Genomic DNA, 8,678 nt, shown 5'->3' on the forward strand with positions numbered 1-8,678 from the left:
ATCTATATACTCTTGATCAACAAGGTATATAGATCAACATATACTCTTGATCAACAATATATATATATATATATATATATATATATAATATACATGCATATATATACACATACATACTCACTCACTATCCTTACCTTTCCATACATTAATAGTGTGTGCTTTGCTGTTACTATCAAACTCCTTAACAATATTTTGAAATTCCTCCTTGCTCTTGGAACAAACGTCTTTGTACTATTATGTGTGTAGTTTGAACATAACTTTCCTTTTTAAGACTACTCATAGCCCAGTCGGTAGAGCGTATGCTTCTCACGTGTGGGGGTCCAAGGTTCGAGATCCATACAGCCCAGATGAATGGAAAGCCATTCATATATTACAAGCCAGGGAGTCATCACGGTCTTAGGCCAAGTCCCAAATTTAAAAACTTATCCCATTTTTTCTTCACTTGCACATGCTCTGGTATTCATATAAAATGAACACAGAAATCACAATAGCGTGATGCATCAAATGAACAAATCCACAAGGGCTCTAATTTCTGGTTGCAATTCTTTTACCATGTCATAGCTCAGTCAAATAAGGCAGCGTCTGGGATGCTCTTGGACGTCTGTTCAAATCCTCGTCATGGCCCTTGTGGATTTGTTTTGGCTATCATCTTCCCCAATCTTTCCTTCTTTGTAAACCTGTCCTTGAATCTTGTCCTTTGGATTTCTGTACTCATCTTCGCCTTCCCTATAACGATCCCTTCTCTCTCTGAACTTCGGTCTGCCCTGGCCCTCTGCGGTTCTACTGCGGCGGGCTCCGATGGCATTCATTATGAGGTGCTTCGCCATCTCCCTCCATGCATGTCTCGGTATTTACTAAGTGTATAATCGGTTCTGGGAGTCGTCCTCAGGGACTGAGGACTGACTCGATGCCGTTGTCCTCCCTGTTCGCAAACCAGGGTCTCTGGGAACATCCCCTAAGGACTTTTGCCCTTTTGCCCTCACAAGTTGTCTGCAAACTCTTTGAACGTATGCTTGAACGCTCGTCTGATGTGGTTTTTGGAACACAATCACCACCCCTCTCCTCCTTAATTTGGTTTCCGCAAGTGCCGCAGCACAACAGATGTCCTGGTGAACTTGGTCTATATTCGTACTGCTTTTGCTGTGAAGATCTCTGTTGTTGCCGTCCTTTTTGACCTGGAGAAGGCTTACAACACCACTTGGCGTCAACATATTTTATCCCAACTTCATTCTTTCGGCCTTCGTGGTCATCTCCTCTCGTCATTTCTTTTGGGTGAGGCTTGGTACCGTGCGCTCTGCCTCTTTTTCAGTAATACGAAGGTGTGCCCCAGGGTAACTGTTCTGAGACTACTCTTTCTGGTTGCCCTCAGTGGTTTTCTTTCCTCTCTTCCTCAAGGCATCTTCTCCGCTCTCATGTCGATGATCTTGCCCATTGCTGTCAAGGTGCTGATTCGCCTCAACTTGCCTCTCCTTCAACGCTGGCTTCAACTTGCGGGATTGATGCCGTGTCGTCTTGGGCCACCGATCATGGCTTCAAGGTCTCTACTACTAAGACTTGTGCCATGACTTTTACTCGGAAACGGGTTGTTCTTCGTCCCTCTTTGTCACTTTATGGTCATCCCCTTGAGTACAAAGATTCCACGAAGCTTTTGGGGTTATTCTTTGACAATCGTTTGTCTTGGTTCCCCATATTTCTTACCTCCGTGTTGAGTGCTCTAAGGCCCTTACCCTTCTTCGGGTATTGTCCCATACTTTTTGGGGAGCAGATAGGCGCACTCTCCTTGCTTTACATTCCTCTCTTGTCCTGTCTAAGCTCGATTATGGTTGCCCTGCTTACTCGTCTGCTTCTGCTTCTACTCTTCGCCGTCTTGATGCTTTGCACCATAATGGGTTCTGGTGTTCTGGTTCTGGTGTTCTGGTGCCTTTCGTTCGACTCCCGTCCTCAGCTTGTATGTTGACACTGGTTTCCTATCTCTCCAGGACCACTGTGAGTGCGGTCCTTGCAACATCCTTCCTCTCGCCTCTGTCGTGCTTTTAACTTTTACCCCTCCTGCGGTTCCTGTTCCTCTTCACTACCTCCCTCTTTTTGTCTGGTTATCTCGCTTACAGGATTCTCTTATCCGTTCGTATTTCTAATATTTCTCCTCGTGTTGTTCCTTCTTTGCCCCCATGGAGAGTCCCCCTTCCGCAGTTTTGTACATCCTTGACCCGCATCACTAAAGCTTTTACCCCTCCTACAGTTCTAAAACGCCTTTACCTTGAGCACTTTTCTTCTCACTCCCATTCTGTTTCCGTCTTCACTGATGGGTCTAAGTCTGCGGACGGTGCTGGCTACTCTGTTGTTTTTCCTGATCACACTTATGTGTAGCTTACCTCCAGAGACTAGCATCTTCACACCGGAGCTTTATGCTATTCTCTATGCTCTTCGTCTCCTGCTCTCTCGTTGTCAATCTTCCTTTGTAGTTGTTGACTCTCGTAGTGCCCTCATGGCTCTCGGGTTCTTTAATCCGGTTCATCCAGTGGTTGTCGAGATCCAGCATTGGCTGTTTCTTGTTCACAGTAAATTTAAGTCGGCTGAGTTTTGTTGGGTTCCCAGCCATATTGGTGTCTCTTTAAATGAGCGTGCGGATGCTGCATATCCTTGTTGAATGTCTTGATTTCCGGGACGAGCGTGTGTCTTGTTTTCCGACCGTCCCCCGCGGTCGCTTGTCTCGATAGTTGACTCTGATACTTTTGATATCGTTCGCCTTATGCGTTTCTCATATTGGCATCCTTGGTGATATTTAGCGCTCTCTGATTATCCCGCACATTTGATGGTGCTACAAAACCTTCCCGATTTGGTGCCGCCTTTTTGATAATTACTTGTGGATTTGGTCATATAAAATGAATTTACAGTAAATTGCCTCCTTGCACCATATCTTTCGAACCTCTCACAATGCCTTATAATCTAGTTCTTAACTTATTCTAAATCTTTAAAGGCAGCAAACCTTCGCCTTGCTAAAAGCTTTCTGATAATTCTCTAAAAAAAATTCCCAAATCCACCCTGTTTCTTCGTTTTCCCTATTTTTTCAATATGTACTTTTCATTTACATTTAGTTCTTTGCCTATGAGCAGTAGCATGAAAGGATTACAACAATGGGCACAAAAGTCTTGATCAGACCCCTAGGTACAGGGAGCTACCGACTTGTGAAGACTTTTCGTTATTTTGATCTAATCATAGCTCTAATATTCGCCATGTATAGACATAATCTGAACCACATTAACATATTGGAAGTACTATACACACACAGGCTAGGATTGAACATGGAGAACTTCTGCAAACTTGATTGGCATGCTTTTATAAATGTTAAGATTTCCTATTGCCAAGTACATGATGCCTGTTGGGTTTATGAGGGTTCCCTTAGCCAATGACTGACCTTCCCCAGTTTGTAACATACAACAGTACTAGGTATCTATTTACTGCCATGCAAACCAAGGCATCAGGAATTCAATTTCTTTTCTTTTCATCAATTGGTGCTAACTTTGCCAGAAAATCCCAGAGACCCAGACACTACCATCTCTGGCAGCTATCCTAACTCGACTCAGTTTACCAGTCAGCCCGACAGACATTATATCCATAATTCAATTGCTTAAAACCAAAGCTGGGAACATCAGTGAAATATTACCTATGGTATATAAGAGTGCAGCCCTTGGTCTTGCACTAACCATAGCTCTGCTCTTCAATAAATCTCGTGTCATACTTTTCCTGATATTCTTGAAAAAGCTAGTGACACCACGAGACAGCTAACAAATAATTAGACCAATATCAAATCTACCTATGCTTTCAAAACTATTTGAAAAAATGATTTACAAACATCTCTATTCCTACTTTATTAAACTTAAGTTCCTGCTAGTTTGGCTTCCGTTCCCAAAAAGAGTAGTGATGCCATTATTAGTCTGCTTAATATAATCTATACAGTCATTGACAAAAATGAGTTCCCAGTTGTGCTGAGAGAAACATTTGATACTGTAAACCATAACTACCTCATACTTGAACTTCACCACTATAGTATCGAGGCCTTGTTTTGGACTATATTCGTTCCTGTCACACCAATATGTAGCCATCCGTATTCGTTCCTGTCACCAATATGTAGCCATCCGTATTCGTTCCTGTCACACCAATATGTAGCCATCCGTAACTACCTCCCCTACTCTACCTCTAACAGTAGGAGTGCTACAGGGCAGCATCTTAGGACCTTTCCTACTTCTTATATACATCAATGATTTGCCAAATGTTTCTAACATTCTTCCACCTATACTATGTGCTGACGATACTACCTTCATCTATTCTGACCCCCAACCCCCCCTCACACTAAATAATATTGTCAATAATGAATTAAAAAAAAAAAGTCCACTCATGGATATCGACCAACAAACTCGCACTAAATATAGAAAAAACTTATTACATTTTATTTGGTAGTAAATCAAATCAAATTTAACTTTAGATAGACAATGTTAACATTACCAATAAAAATTAGCTCTTTGGCCTATACATAGACAAGAGACTGAACTTGGCACCCACATATAACACATAGCCAAAAAATCTAAAAAACGGTCGGTATATTTTCTAAATCAATTTTTATGTTCCCCACTCTGCTCTCTCATTATACTACGCTCTAATCTATTCCTATCTTACATACGGTATCTGTGCATGGGGTTTAACCACTACAAATTACCTCAAGCCCATCATCACTCGGCAAAAGTCTGTTTTCAGAACTATAACACACTGTATTCAGACAACACACAGCCCCTCTGTTTAAGTCCCTTAACATGCTAAACATACACTCATTCCTCACATTTTTGTGTGCTATCTACATGTACAAAATCATGTCCTAAATGTCCTAATGCTATAATATCTAAATGTCCTAAATGCTAATCTTAATCTGAATCTTTTCCTTGATAGGTGTAATAGAACCCATGAACACACCAGAAATAAATATCTTTGATATCCCCAGAGTCAACTAAATGTATGCAAACACTTCATGCAAATAAAAGAACCCAGTCTTTGGAACTCACTCCATGACGAATTAACAACATTGTCCAACCTATGCCTTAAAAAGTCAAACCAAAAAAGTACCTAATTTCCTCCTCGTAGTTTCCTACCTTGTGCTTCAAACTCTCACTATCTTGTACTACTCACTTACCCAATACTAGTACCAGTACTTATCGCCTCTGTCAATTTATATTGTGGTTATTTGTTGATATAAAACCTTGCTACAATGTACCTTTACATCTTACTTGATATATTAGATTAAGGACTTGCCCGACTTGCTATGCGTGTTAGTGGCTTTGCAAGCATGTACAAATCCGAATCTTATGTAATCTCACCAACCCATTGTACCTTCTTGTGAATAAACTATTATTATCATTGTAAAGACAAATTAAGAAGTCTTTCCGTCAATTAGTCTGTACCCCAGTGGGACTGTAGCCCAGGTGTGAGGTGTCTGGTAACCACTGCTGGGGAGGGAGGAGATAAGCACAGCATCACGGGGACCTGGATTTTTCTACCATTTCGTACTCGATACAATCACTAAGTAAGTAATTATCAAAAGAAGGCACCAAACCGGATACAATCACTAGACAGCCCGCTTTGTTCTTCCTAATAGAGCTTTCATTGTGACAGCCATTTTCCTTCCCCGACTCTCATCCATCACACCAAACGTACTTGAACAATTTTTTTCATCTTTTTTTCATCAATTTTTTTCATCTTCACAGTGAAGATGAATCTGACACATCGTTCATCTTTTCCTTTTGCTCATATTAGCATCCTGAATAATAGCTAGGAAGTTTTTAGTATTACGACACTGCTATATAGTCTTCCAGTGGTTGACCGGCCTCTTTCTGATAATTACGAACACGATTGAAACCTTCTTTCTGAAATTTATTTAAAAAGTTTCTTTGTGGGATTTCTATATTTTTTGAAGTTGCAGTATTGATATAATGTTGAGCATTTGTCAGTTACAGACCACGTGGTAGGACTTCCCTCTCTCGAATTTAACAGAAAGTTGTCGCTGGAAATCTTTAACACAGGTCTTCAGTGTAGCCTAAGCGAGAGGGTAGAGAGCAAGCTGAAGCAACACTAGACAGTATAGTAAGTGATGAAATGGACGCAGTAAAACAATTGAATGACATAACTACAACAAAGTCAGTAGGGCGAGACCAGGGATCACAATGATTGGTTAAGTACTCTATTCACTAACAAGGCTCTACAGTAAAGCTGGTGATTTACCGGAAGTTTGAAGAAAGGCAAATCAAGCCCCCTATGTCGAAGAAACGGAACAATAGAGGAAGCACTAAACTAGCGACCAACTATTGCCGAACTATTGATCTAGGTTATTAACTATTGCCAAACTATTGACCGGGGTCATTAACATACGTTTCTTCTTAAGTACTGAAACTAGACTGGTGGAGCATCGAGCGGTGACAAACGTTCTTAAGAGATCAATGGCTAATATTGGGCAAGACAAAAAAAGCTGGATAATTTGCATTTTCTAAGGGGAAGGGGAGGAGGTGGTCGGGAAACGTTCAATACTAAGAGCTGTACATCTTGGTAAAATGTCCTGATTTGGATCGGAAAGTTGCTTTTCCTGAGTAACTTTTGAGTTACCAATGTCTATTACTCGGCGAATCTGTGATATTTGTAGAATTGCGTTTTCTTTCGTTTCATATTGGATTCTTGCCTGACTAGCCATTGTTTTTGCACTTTTTTGACACTGCTGGTCTTTCCAGTTTGGCACCTTCTTTTGTTACTTGCTTTTATAGAAAATTTTCTAATATATTTTGGTGTAATATATATTTATGTAATATATAATATATTAGATGGGTAATATATAATATACTAGAAGCAGAAGGAAGAGTAATAATTATTAATTACAACAATTATTATTATAATAAAAATATAATTAATTAATAATTATTACTCCTCCTTCTGTTGGATCATGTAAGAACCTGGCCTCAGGTGAAAGAGGGCTGTGACGATCTCTGTGTGGTACCCGTAGGTGCGGGACTGGGACGGCCACCTCCTGGGGCTCGGGCGGCCCAGGCTCTGCGTCAGGAGGCTGGGGTCGTAATTCTTGCTCTGGCTGGGATGGTTCTTCTCCGGCTCCGACCACGGCGGTCTCTGGGTTTGGAGTCCCTGCGCCTTCTTTTACCAACTTCGAGGTAAACTCCGGATCTGGAGCCCCCCAGGGCAGTTCGTTGTTGCCTTCAGCCACGTTCTGGCAGTTCCTGCGACGGCGCTGGTACCAATCGTATTGGCGTTTGCCTTTACTTTGGAGAGTTTCAGCACCGTTTAGAGGGGGATCTGCTTCATGGGTAACAGCTTCTCCCCTATATCAATCTACCCGGGCTTTTGCGCCCTGGAGAGGCCACTCCAAACCGACAAAACCAGAGCCCAACTCCATAGTCTCCTGAGACTGATGGATGCCTACTACCCAGATGGGTACCCGGCATTGCGTGAGTGACGAATGTAGCATCTTCACTGTTACCGTCTTCCGTAAATACCTTCCCTCTCCTTTAGTTCACCACCTTCCCTACCACTCGCCATCTTCCTTACCCTCCACCACCCCTACCATTCACAACCCCATCCTGACCCTCCACCACCCCTACCATTCACCACCCCATCCTGACCCTTCACCACCCCATCACGACGTGATAATGGTCCAGGACGGACCGAAATATCCTCACCTTCTTGATTTTCAGATGTGTGGGGTTGAGTCTTATTTTCAGTCACTGTATTGTCACTATAAATTTCATTCGGTTGGACCATCGGAGCCTTGAACCGCAGACCACACAAGCAGCAGCCTGCAGGTCTACCTACTGAGCCACACAGCGCCCACTAAGTAAGGATTCCAGTGACACGTACTCTGCTGTCCAACTATAATAATAATAAATAATAAATAATAAATGTTTATTTAGGTAAGGTACATACATACAAGAGATTTTACAAAGATTGATGGATTTATAGATAGAGCTAGTACATACAATGCCTAAAGCCACTATTACGCAAAGCGTTTCGGGCATGAAAAACTTAAACGACTAAAGCTTATACTAATTGAGTATAAAGAATAAAATGTGTTGAGAACAAATAAAAATAGAGATAAAAAAGGGGGGAACAAGGCTGAAAAAGCAGCACAAATACAATTAGGTCGACAAACAGCGTTGTTTAAAAAAAAAAGAGACATGGGTTGACAATAGAGGGGTAAGGTAGGTTACAGGGATTTTATTAGGTATAGCTTCGTTTTTATCTTAAGCTGGTTGAGAGAGGTACAGTCTTTAACATGGTTGGGAAGGTCATTTCACATTCTGGGTCCCTTGATTTGTAGAGCATTTCTAGTTTGATTAAGTCGTACTCTTGGAATATCAAAACTGTATTTATTTCTGGTGTGGTGCTCATGGGTTCTGTTACAACCTTCAATGAAGCTTTTGAGGTCAGGATTGGCATTACAGGAGGAGCCGGCCGGCCGAGCGGACAGCACGCTGGACTTGTGATCCTGTGGTCCTGGGTTCGATCCCAGGCGCTGGCGAGAAACAATGGGCAGAGTTTCTTTCACCCTATGCCCCTGTTACCTAGCAGTAAAATAGGTACCTGGGTGTTAGTCAGCTGTCACGGGCTGCTTCCTGGGGGTGGAGGCCTGGTCG

The sequence above is a fragment of the Procambarus clarkii genome, chromosome 63 (genome assembly GCF_040958095.1).
Source record: "Procambarus clarkii isolate CNS0578487 chromosome 63, FALCON_Pclarkii_2.0, whole genome shotgun sequence".
NCBI lineage: Eukaryota > Metazoa > Arthropoda > Malacostraca > Decapoda > Cambaridae > Procambarus > Procambarus clarkii.